Genomic DNA, 13043 nt, shown 5'->3' on the forward strand with positions numbered 1-13043 from the left:
GTTTAACTCTATTTACACTATATTACAATCAACAAATTCTAGTTATGGTGTAGTGAAACTTAACTAAAACTACTACGCAAAATGAAGATAAAAAGAAGCTAAGAAATTCAGTGAATTCAATGAATCATGGTTCACTGCAGATCTGAGTTAAAGAACCAAAGTTCATCTTAAAGAATGTGAATTGAGGTTAAATTAGCTTAACTAATTCAGGACAACCTTTGGTATGTGTTTCAACCCATTCACAATGCAAATCCTGAGTTAAAGAAAACATAATTTGATGAAATAACATTTTAAAGAATGATTTTCTCAGTAAACATCCGTAAACTTCTAGAACGCTCGATTTTATTAATGCGATTATACCTCCGGGAGGCTAAGGGTCGCTGTAGCGATCTGTCACTAGAATCAGCTAATCCTAAAGTTATACAAAACACCTTTAAATCAGCATTAATATTCCATATCAATGCAGTAATAACGCTCATAGCACTATCGAACAATGATGGAGCGAAACAAAACAAACCTTATGTTTGAAACAAACCGTAGTCGCGTATCCGAGAAGGGTGACAACACAAAGCAAACATCATTAATGACTTGTAAGCCAAAGCTTGCACTTCAACATCAGCAGATGCAAATAGTTTGCAAACATTTGTGTCAGACTGCAGTCTAAGAATGAGTTTACAAGATGCCAGTGTCTATTCCTGTCAGAGACAACTTATTGGGTATATAAAAAAATAGCTGAATATCTGTATCTACCAGAGGTAAATGCAATTGTGGGATTAACTATATAAATGTTTAAACCTACTAAAATAACTAAATTTACTATAAAGGTTCTGTTTTTCAACACCTGTATCTGTAACAAAGAACTTTCTGCAGTACTAAATGTCTTAAACCTTTCGAAATTGTAGTTATTAGTTTTATTTACTTTTTTAAAGACACAATGAAATGAGGACTTTATCTTCCCCCTGAACAGTGTGACAGGAAACTGGGCAAGCAGGAATCAAATGACAACTGAGACAGTTTCCAAAATCCTGTGGTTTAATGACAGTCCAAAGGTCAGTACATGGTGAATCAGTCAAGAGGACAGAGGTATCCAAAAAACACTGGGCTGAGGCAGAGTCGAAGCACAAAATAGGTCCAAAAGTCCGTGTAGGCTAGAAAGCTTGGGAAAAAGGGCTGGAACGCTTGGTGGAAGAAACAAAGACAAACTGACATGAAAGGAAGGGAACAGACTGATTAAATACACACAGGAGGCGATGACTGAGAGCAGGTGTGTTCAATCAGACTGGGTGGGGAAGTGCAGGCAGCAGAGGTGGGGCAAAACAAAGCTGCCACTCACAAACAGAAGGTAAATATATATTTAGTATATACATTTAAAGGCTAAATAAATACTATGACCTTAATTAGCCATAGCAAATGACGGTCAGTGTTTGGAAGGATATTTGCTCGGTTACAAACAGACATTTAATCACAAAAGATTTTATTTGACAGCAGTTATAGTATTTGCTGCACACCTTGTCACAGTGTGGCTGGTAGCCTTATTTCCCGTTTGGATTCCTTGTGTAAGTTTGCATGTCATGCCAGCATTGACAGCAAATAAATTACACTAAGTAGGACAATTTTTATGATGGATTACTCAACATGAATAGGGGTTGCCTTCCCTCTAAATGCGTCCATAGAGCCTCATTTAAATGCTTACAAATGATGTCAGTGCAGAGAAACGCTATTTTCTTGAAAGGTGCAATTAGGGGTGCTAACCTCACTTTGTGAGGACTTTGCAAATTAGGTGGTTGTGCGCTTTCTAGTTTGTTCACATTTTTCACATGCAAAACAGAGCAGTCCTTTAATTCAGTTAGATTCAATTAAGTTCTTTCACATACAGTAGTCCCAGCAAATATCATCTCAAGGCTCTTTACAAACAAAAACCAAGGCAAAAACAAGTTAATTCAATCAAGTCATAGTGAATCAGGCTACAACTATATTTGAGCTGAATAATGTAGTAAATAGGGATTGTGGGAAGTCACTATTCTCTTCCACACGTCCCATGTTTTCTCAGAGCCGAACTAGAGTTTACATAAGTTTTTCCCCCTGCCAGTTCAGCACACTTCCTGCATGTTTAGTCCTTGCGATCACAGAATTAGGGTTTCAATCCAATGTCAAAGAAAGATTATCACAGACCCCTGTGAATTGGGTTATATTACTAAACATCAGACACACAATTAATTTTAAGCAGACTCTACGAAGAAAATGGATGAGGAAGGAAAATCTACAAAGTTTAAATCTTCTCAGGAGGTCTTCTAAAGAAGATTAGGATTTTGTTACTTAATACGGAACAGTCTAAATTATAAACTAGAGATTAAATCTTTAGAATTTCAAAGAGGATCTAACATGAAAGGCAAAAGTCTGACAAACTTTCCATAATTGAACCCCAATGTAGTACAGCTGACCACTAGCCACAAGAGAACTCAACGTCCGGTAGAATGTTCCTTAATGGTTAAATACACGTTCATGTCAAAAATTAGCATCCCGTTTTATATCTTGTTCTCACAAAGCATTTTAGTTGGTAGGAGTGTAAGAAGGTCTGGGGTCTTTCCACATGGAGTTTGCATATTTTCCCCTTGCATACATGAGTTTATTCTAGGTACTCCAGCTTCCCGCCACAGTCCAGAAACATGACTGTTACTCTAAATTACATGTATCTGAGTATGTGCTTGTGGTTGTTTGTCCTGTGTGCCTTTGAATTGTTCTGTGATGGACTGATGGCCCTGTGACTACTGAGAACGGACACCTGGTGGGTATAGACGACGGATGCACGAATTGTTTTGCTGCACTGTTCTTGAAGAATGTTATCCTAAGGGAAAACCAGCTAAAATCTAACATTTTTTTAGTCATATATCTTTAGCATGTATATATTTCTTTTCAGGGGCTTGGAGTTGAAAGCTGCTTTTCAGGTTAATTCCAATAATCTTCTCCACAGTTCAATTTTTTTTAATAATTATTTACAATCAACAGATGTCAGCACCAAATACAACATATTGGAGAGCAGACATATTTTTTTATCATCACTTTTATCATCACTGTACGTTTTGGAAGGAGAGAGGTTACTGATGAAATCATGACTGTCCTCAGGTAGTTTAGTAAGCCATTTTAGTCAGAGTTTTTGACTGAGAACTGACTCATGTTGTATTTTACTGCCCTAAAGGAGAGCGCAGTACAACAGTCAGAAACACTAACCAAATGGCTCTTCACTGTATAAATCTCCAATCAGATTTTCTCCTGCGTTTGCTGCCGCTTAGGGGAGGTCCACAACAATAACACAAACTGGCAGCTAAGTCTCAACAGTTTAAAGTTTGCCACAAAAGGGAAAACCTCAGCCTCTCTGCTACTGGGCTTTACCATGCAAGGAAAATGTAAATGACAAATAGCCCTACACAAACCGGCATTACAGTCTTTGTTTTTTTTTTGTTTGTTTGTTTGTTTTTGTTGGCTTGGGCATTCCTTGTAAGACACCAGTCAAGTAAAAGGTTTTCCATCAATCTGTTATGATTTCTTCTTTTTTTTTGTTAGATTCTTACTATTTTTTTTTCATGCAAGGTTACAGAAAACAGAGGTGGGAGTTCATGAGCCTCTGCCAAACCAAAACTGTCTGTGTAAGAGTTATAAAAAAGCGGATGAGCTCTGTGTTTAGACATCCTGCATCCTGCAGTTGCAAAACGAGAAGGAACAGGTCTCAAGATCACAGCATCTCCATGCATATGAAATAAGCCAGATATTCATGCATTATCTTTGGCCTATTAACAACTGTTCCTTGTTTTTCTCTGTTTATAATGAATGGAGACACTTTAGTTTCTGTTTTGGTAATCCTTTATAGAAACTTTCTGAACGTCGGGAGGTCAGTTTTTAAGTGTTGTTAAAGTACTAAATTAAACCTAAATTCCATTTTCTAGAGTTTCACCTTCACCGACTACTTTTGTTCTAAAATTGAATTTACGAGGTAAAATGAGAGAGGAGACAACCCCTTTCAACAAGCTAATAAGCCATCAATACATCTAGAGACTGCATTTTGTGAAACATGCCCTCCTGTCCCATCTAAGAAGAATGTGTTGTCTAATATGTGCCCCTATTTTGTTTTGTCCATGTGTACTGGTATGAGAGGTGCAAAATTTCGAGTCAGGACATGGAGCGTTACTTTTGTGTGGAGTGTGTTTTCATACATGTAAATACGTGTATGTAAGGATCAACTGACTAGTGATAAAAGTTCAGTTCTGAAGGAATGACCCCAAGGGTCCAAAACTTATATCTGCACTAACGAGAAGGCAGGATGAACTTCTGAAGACAGCCAGTCAGTTGAAGCCTGTCCAAGCATTCAGCGTGATATCGCAATGATTCTTCAGCAGTGCAGATAGAGAGTCTGCATACTGTTGTGTGATATTAAGTACATTTATTATCAAGTCACTTTTCTAACATTTGATCAGTACATGTATCAATATCAAACTGTGCTCAGTTGTCCCGCTTTGGATTAAATTGTTTATACTAGAGTATTTGAGGCGTAGGAAGGTAAAGCTGGAATGCTACTGACCTAAAGCAGTTTTTCTTCCTATGCCAAAAAAATGCAAGGCAGGTAGGGAATAATGTGATGGATTTATAAGATTTTTACTATTCTTTAAACTTCTGAACATTTGAAATAGAAGTCTATAGCCATTTAAAATCAAGGCTGTGGTTCATTGAGAACCATAACAAAATAACAATAATCCCTCCCCCCCTCCCAACAGTTTCCTGTTGTGTTGCTTTTATATTATTGTTTAACTGTTTTCCATTTGTAACATAGTCTCTCTATACGAATGTGCTTACGAGGATTAATTAGTTAATTAATAGACAATGGATAGGTGGATGAATGTTCATATTAAGGGCCTTTTGTTCACGATAGCACAAGAGTAAGTCCAAACTATCAAATTTAATACAGGTAAATAACCTGCATTTTAAGTTGCAGTTTCTAACAAAGTAATTAAATAAAAAAAAAGTTATCTTAGAGGTTTCCTTCTTAGCAAATTTGTGGTAAGTACTTATACCAACATAGAAGGACGAATCTCCATGTTACCTCATGGTTGTTTTTTCGTTAAAGTTATAGTTGGTAATCCTGTTACTCAGTATAACACTTTTTGTTATTCAAAAACTAATTTCACCGTGGTGAAGTTAGTCTTTGGTTGGACAGTAGACATTTGCTCTCCACAGCTTCAGTGGCATCTGCCTCCTGTTCGAGCCAATACAGGAAGGCTGATCTGGGGCTGCCGCTATCTGTCTGCTGGCTGGCTGTTGAAGCCGTGGAGCGTGAATATCCAATGATCCAACCCAAAACCAACTTTACAGTGGTTGCTGTGAACTTCCCTCTCTAGATCAACCATGCTTTGTGTACACATTACAAGACTCAAGACACTAACAGCAGAACACTTGGGCGCTTTCATGTAAATTTGCCAATACCACATTAAAAGTTGGTAGATTTGTTTCTAGTTACTTTTTTGAAGAAAAACGTTGCTAGAGGGTTTGAAAAGTGCAACAGTGCTTGCTATGGAGGCACATAATGGAGCTGTGTTTTTTTTTTTTTTTTTTTAAAGACGGAACTGCTTTTATACCCCACAACAGCAGAGCTACCGACGTCACCATATAAGAGTTACGTCACATCAACTGAAATCAATGTTAATTCGAAATTCAGTGCAAGAGCATGTCTCACCCTAGGAGGTAACCACATTGACCATTTTAGACACAAAAGCAAGATTTCAACCAATATGCATTATTATTCAAAAATAATGACCAGGATATATAGACAGTAGCTACTATAATACAACCATGTTAACAGTTTATTGGCAAAAGAATGGTTGATTTGGGGGTGAGTTACCCTTTAAACTCAGGTCTGCTGGTGGTTCCTAGAGTCTCTAAAAGTAGAATGGGAGGCAGATCCTTTAGCTATCAGGCTCCTCTCCTGTGGAACCAACTCCCAGTTTTGGTCCGTGAGGCAGACACCCTGTCTACTTTTAAGACTAGGCTTAAAACTTTTCTTTTTGACAAAAATTATAACTAGTGACTCATGTTACTCTCAGCTACCTTTATAGTTTTACTGCTATAGGCTTAGGTTACTGGAGTATATCAGGATCCAATTTTCTCACTATATTGAGTTCTACTGTTCTTCAATTATGCATTATGTGTTGTCATTTCTGCTTTAACTTTCTGTTCTCTCTCTTTTCTCTTCATAGTAGGTACACCTGGTCTGGCGTTCTGTTAACTGTGACATCATCCAGAGAAGACGGCTCACCCGCTACTACCATCTAATGTAGAACAGATTACTAGATCAATGTGTGCTTCTGTGCTTTTTTGTCTCTCTTGTTGTGTCTCTGCTCTGTCTTCTGTAACCCCAGTCGGTCGAGGCAGATGACCGTTCATACTGAGCCCGGTTCTGCCGGAGGTTTTTTTTTTTTTTTCCCGTTAATGGGTGGTTTTTCTTCCCACTGTCGCTTCATGCTTGCTCAGTATGAGGGATTGCAGCAAAGCCATGTACAATGCAGATGACTCTTCCTGTGGCTCTACGCTTCCCCAGGAGTGAATGCTGCTTGTCGGGACTTTGACGCAATCAACTGGTTTCCTTATATAGGACATTTTTGACCAATCTGTATAATCTGACCCAATCTGTATAATATGATTGAACTTGACTTTGTAAAGTGCCTTGAGATGACATGTTTCATGATTTGGCGCTATATAAATAAAATTGAATTGAATTGAATTGAATTAAACTCATGAAGCTATTCAGAGAATTAATTAAAAGTAGACTTTTAAAGGAACATTAAGTAATAATGACACCTAGTGGTTAGACCCGCCATGTACCCAACGGTCCTGCGGCTGTGAATCCCCACTGAACTTTTACTTACACAGGATAGGCATATGATGTTGTATTCTGTTCTATATCTGTTCCATTTTTCTTACTGGCGTCCGTATTTACAGGCTGCTGTTCTTTTGCCAAGATAAAATACCAAAGACTGTGCTCTGTTTTGGGAACCCTGGGAACTCTCATATGTGATTGGCTTAGGAACCAGGAAGTAAATACAGGCTAAGCACTGCACCGAAGTAGTTCTGAATCGTTCCTCTAGGTTTGAAAGGAGAAAAAACGTGACTAAGAAATTGTTGATGAAGAGGAACGGTTGTTTATAGGGAACGTTACTTCCATCCCAGGTGACAAATGAGAATGATTTAGGTTAATTTTACAGTAAATATCTTATAACTCCTTTAAGCTACCCATAAATAATAGATTTTCAGTTAACAACAGGAGAAACAAATCTGTATTCATAAAGACTGAAAGAAGGACTCAGATGAAATTATGATATTTGACCTGAAACAAAGAATCTTGAGTCGTTTATCCAAATGAGCAGCATGATGTTCACTACAGGGAGCAGCCATTTCTCTGTGACGCCACGCTCTGAACTCAAAAGATGAGTCATCGTCGACCGAAGAAACTCAAAGGGCAAATTACATTCACGCATGGTCTGGCGAAGCAGCATGACAGTCCTTGGTGAGACACAAACTTGGCCGCAGTCATTCAAAACTTTGGCAGTTTCTGTCTCGCAGGTGTCCTCTGTTCAGCTGCATCTTTCACTCTGCGTGTTGCCTAACCAGTCCGCCTGTGGAGTGTTGCAAATGTGTGAGCATGTGCACGTGTTTCCTTGGGAGTGTGATGCATGTATGAGTCCGTGAGCCTGGTGCCCCAAAGGTAGGCCTGTGTAGCATGTAACATTTCCTTTCGCCGTCTGTTCAGCTTTTGCCTCTGCGACTTCTTAACGGTTGGGGGAACAATGTGCTCTCCTGTCCCTCCTCAGCACAACAACGCACCCCAGTGACAAAATGAGAGGTTAAAGGTCAGTGTGGAGCCCAGAGCCAGCACAACAGCAACACTCTGCTAAAGTTTACTTTGTCTCACATGTGTGGAAATTTACAGCGCAGAGGGGGAAAAAAAATTGCCACTGAATTTTGAATTACACCGTTCATCATGACATACAGAATAAAAAACACTTTGATCAATGTGTCCTCTATTAATATCTCAGATGCTTTGCGTTATTTTAACAATGCACTGTGGGATCAAATCTCTGTTCAGGGATGAAAAAGCAAATTAAAAGCGTATGATTGTGTCAACAACTTTTTTTAAGTTTAGCCTTGCATCTATTACATTTGCTTTTAGGCCAGAAAAAAAACACAACAGCTTATTGCTTCTGCTCATTATTCTTTGTCTCTGAACATCTCACTTTGTTTTCAAGGTTTAATAGGAGAAAAGTGGAGTAAAATCACTGCATTAATTATCACATTATGGCTAGATTACCTGGAGTCAAACAGATTAGATCTGGGTAGAAAAAAGCAGCAATAAAAATATCAAGAATTTGCTAATTCATTGCAGGGCAGATCGATGCAAACATTTCTTGATTGCTACTGTATATTTCTGATACATAAATGTTATTGTAAAGTCTGTCGGTATTTCAGAATATATCTTCCTATTTGAGTTAATTTACTGCCTCCTGAGCTTACTAACAAGAGTTTAAGGCCACTGAGCGGAAACCATTTCTTGAAATCAAAATCTTTTCACTTTTTGTGAAATTACAACCATAAGCGTCTTTATATATTTTTTGGAGAGTAATGTTATAGACTATTTAGAAATGGTGCATAGATCTAACGCGTAATCCAAATGATATATTATTTTAAACATTTGTATTTCGCCAATTTAAATGTGAAAACATTGCAAATCAAATGTATTCACACTGGATCAATACTTTATATAAGTCCTCTTCCTTGGAATTATAGCTCCAAGTCTTTTAGAGTGTGTCTCTAAAAGTTTTGTCAGCTTTGACATGTGGAGACTGACATATCTGTCCGTTGTTTTTTATAAAATAGCTCAAGCTCAGTCATACTGGCAGAAGGATGTGTGTGACCAACATTTTTCAACTTAACTGGATTTATGCTGGACTTTGGCCATTCTATCACTTGAATTTCCATCCATGCAAACCATTATAGTGCTTCACTTTTAGGGTATCGGTACTGCTGGAAGGAGCCCTGTATTAAGCTCCATCCATTCTTAGCTTCCCTCTTCCTGGTGAAGAGAAGCACCCCACCTCCCCTTCAAGTGTCATGCTGCCACCACCATGTGCAGTCTTAGTTTTCCTTCACATTTTTAGTTTTACATGAAGGACAGACAAACCAGCCTTTGTCTGATCTAACCATTGCTCCTCCTTGCACCTGCTTTCTGTTTTGTCTCGCAACACTGCTTGTAGAAAACATTAAATTGGACATCCTGTGGCTTTCTTTGAACAATGGCCTTCTTTTTTTTGCTTTTTCTGAAAGGACAAATTGGTAGATTCCATGACAAGCACTTGTCCAGCCAACAGATTCTCCCACTTGGGCTGTGAATCCATCGTATTGGTTTAAGTGGATGGCCATTTACTCTTTAGCTGACTTGCAGGCCACTTTTAGCACCATATGTTTTTTAGGATTAAAGTGGGTTTAATACAAATACTTTACAAATATACAACACAAATACTTTCAATGATTCTGCCCTGTTTCCCCATGATCTGTTGTTGTTGTTATTTTTTTTGGGGGGGGGGGTTGGCTGGCTGGCTGGCTGTCGCTCTCCTTTCTGCTAATTAGTGGATCGGCTACACCTGCACTGTCCCTGAGTACCTGTATGGTTTTCACCTGTCACCCTGCCTGTATCTACCTACTTCCAACAGCCTTTCTCTGCAAACCACTGTAAGAGAAAGATCCAGCATTCATCCTTGCCTGCCCAGTTATCTGACCGGATTCTTGCCTTGTCCTAGTCGGATACCTCTTTGGCTTCTGGTTTCCTGGATTTGACCTGGACTGTTCTTATAGCCTTGGACCTTACCTATCCCTAGATTTCTGTCAGCCGCCATGCCACGGATCCCAGCGTCGCTCCAGTGCACCTGCCCAGTTTGGACAGAGCGTCTGCCCTGTGTTTCCTGTGTGCCCCTGCTGAGAATCATCAGTGTTTTGCCTGCACCATGGCTTGTTAATTCTATAAATAAACCTCTTAAAAGCGAACACCATGCCTGGCTCAAATATTGGGTTCTCTGCAAAGCACTTCGTTACAAACACAGCAATTTTCAGGTTTTTATTTGCTAATTATGTTGAAAACATTATTTTCTCCCCCCTTTCACAATTACGTGCTGCTTCTTGTTGATGTGTTACATACAATAAATAAAAAATAGGACTAAAATTTTACAAGGTGAAAAAAAGTAAAAGAAATTCAATGGATAAGAATGATTTTGCTTGGCACTGTCACTGCACTAGAATGAAGACACCAGTTCAGTTTGGAAATGGTCCCTCAAAGCTAGTAAACAATGTTACGCATAAGAGATACAAGCGTGTCATAGAGAGACTACATCAAAGATGAAGCTGAGAATAAAACCACTTCCTGCGGTGGCCTTAATCCTTCAACACCTGCGATTTGAAGCCGGCTCCTTTGATGTTGCTGGTTCAGCTGGAGAGATAAAGAGACTTGATAGGCAGAGAGAGAAATGGGTCAATAATGGGCTCTCATTTAAACACAGGGATAAACTCAAAACTCAAGTTAAAAAGCATAGAATGGTTCAGGCAGGATACGGACCCTCCTTTAGGACTTCAGAGGTGTGTATTAAGATATATTTACTGCTCCATGTTGTTGATAGAGTACCAAATGGCGATCGGGGGAGGTCTGGAGGAAGTAAGTGCACAACATTTCAAAGCCAGAAGCAATTGCCTGGGAGCTCTGCTCATTATTTTGAACACATCCTTTACATCAGGCAGAACTGCTTATACTACATATTCCAGAAAAGAAAAGAAAAACATCCCGGCAGAGAAGACATTCAAAATATTCTCTTTGCTAATGTTAATGGGTTCTCGTTGATCTCTTTTTTTTTTCTCTCTTTTTTTTCTTCTTTTTTTCCCCCCTGATCTCTAAATATAATGTAAAAAGCAAAATGTAAGCTTTCTATTTAATACAAGTCTTAACAAATTCGTAAGTCAGCGACATTTCCTGAATACACCTATCAAATGGAGCTTTAACTTGACCAAATCAGCCCTATATTAACAGCTGTCTAGTGTAGTTAAAAATAAAGCAAAATAGAGAACATGCCGCACTATTGCATCCACGTAATGACTACTATATAATACTATTAACATGGTTTTCATATCAAAGGTTCAAAGAAATATCAAAATAAATAGAAATACTAAAAACAGAAGTGCTTATTCAGTATTTTTGACAAACATATGTCCGGATTTTTCATTTCCTTACTGATCAAATTTGAACTAGACAAGTTATACTTGGGTTTGGTCAATTTTTACAGACACAACAGTTATCTAATATAGAAAATAACGAAAAGAGGAGCCAAAATTAAAAGCTGCAAAGTATTCTAGCAAGACTAGCAGAAATGGCAGCATTCTCAAATAATCGAGACTAACTCAGAGTAAAACAATATCCCTGGAACAGAACTGAGATGAATGAGCCAATGGCAGCCCGCTCTGTCACCGCGGGGCATTTTCTCTGTCCAGCAGGACAGAACTTGAAAGGACAAAATCAGCACAACATGAAACAAAGGAGAAAAAGAGGACAGATCCTGTTTTTTTCATATAGTTGAGAAGATGTGAATAATTCCTGGTCATCTAAAGACACTGGAAACACTGGAAAAGCTAGAATTACGGGGGGGGGGGGGGCAGAGACACACTGGGGCATCATTAATGTTTTATCTGGGCTGCATGAATTAATGAAGATTAAAAGAGACACCGATCAAGAACCGTAGCAAATTCACACAGGCAGACCACTGCTCAATGCTGATTAGTTAGTTTAACATATTTGTAATATCTATATATAATAGTGGACATTCAACATAAAAGAAATTACAAAAATCGATGGAAAAACACGGTGATTACAAATTTCCCCCTTGACCTATCTGAAGATATGTGCCATTTTACTAGTTTATTGAATAAGAAGAATGTTCTGCATGGTTTTGTTTTACCCAGCAAAACATTTTAAAATACCAAAAACATACAAAATAAGCATCATCACAAATGACAAGCGGATATGAACAATATTAAGTTAAGATACATTAAAGATTGATCTCATGTCAAGTCACTTATTGATTTATAGACTATATATTTTCAAGAGTATATGTAAAATGGTCAAGGCTGTGGTAATGTTTTGGTTTTACAAGAACACACAGAAATATCCTCTCTATGGTGCATGCTTCCAACGAAACAAAATGACAGAAAAAGCTGTTGCAATTGTCAATAAATGTTTTACCCTCTGACGGGAGCGACTGTGACCCAGATTAAACGTCCATGCCGGCACTGCCAGCCTGTCTTTTACCTCTTTGTTCCGAAACGACCCCGTTAGAGGGTAAGACACGAGAGTCTGGGTGCGGCTTCATCGTTGTCATGGTAGCTGAGTTATGGCCAAGCATCTCCGTCATTGATATGTTGCAGACGTCTTGCAAAAAACATTGCAAAGAAGAACACGGCAATGTACAGATTTCGGGCTGCTTCTTTGCCTTTGTGCATTCGTGTCATCTATTTTTATGATGGGCTCAGACAATCCCTTAGTTAAATATTTCGCAGGGTAAAGCTGTGATCCTCTCTGTCTTCCCTAACTTCAAACAAACACAGCCTACCCGTCAGTTGTACCATAGGCAATGCAGTGGAGCTAATTGCACAGACAGCATTCTTTTAAAATACAGAGTTACACGATATGCTTGGACTTTAGAGTCGACAGATTTTGAGGGTGCAGTTATTTTAATGCTATGCCTAACCTTCAGGCAAACCAACCAAGGGAGATACTGACCATAACGCTGCAGGGCTGATGATTACAAGAGCTTCGAATGTGTGAAATCAGTTTACATCATTATTTGACTAAGTGCAAACTAGAATAAATAAACAAAGAATAATGAAAATGATAGCAGGCTTTTGGTTGCCCTATTACTTCTTCTACCATACTTTAGTTTTATCACAATTTCTTGCCCTTTTTATGTGGT

At 38.5% G+C, this 13043-nt stretch overlaps 1 long non-coding RNA gene across 1 annotated transcript; it reads left to right on the plus strand.

Annotated features, from left to right (window-relative positions):
- The first annotated feature begins 1273 nt into the window (after window positions 1-1273).
- Window positions 1274-8016, plus strand: LOC110366738. The gene is made up of 3 exons (XR_002426934.2): window positions 1274-1342; window positions 7606-7747; window positions 7854-8016. It is a non-coding gene; the product is annotated as an uncharacterized LOC110366738 (long non-coding RNA).
- Window positions 8017-13043: the final 5027 nt, after the last annotated feature.

This window comes from Fundulus heteroclitus, unplaced genomic scaffold (genome assembly GCF_011125445.2).
Source record: "Fundulus heteroclitus isolate FHET01 unplaced genomic scaffold, MU-UCD_Fhet_4.1 scaffold_38, whole genome shotgun sequence".
NCBI lineage: Eukaryota > Metazoa > Chordata > Actinopteri > Cyprinodontiformes > Fundulidae > Fundulus > Fundulus heteroclitus.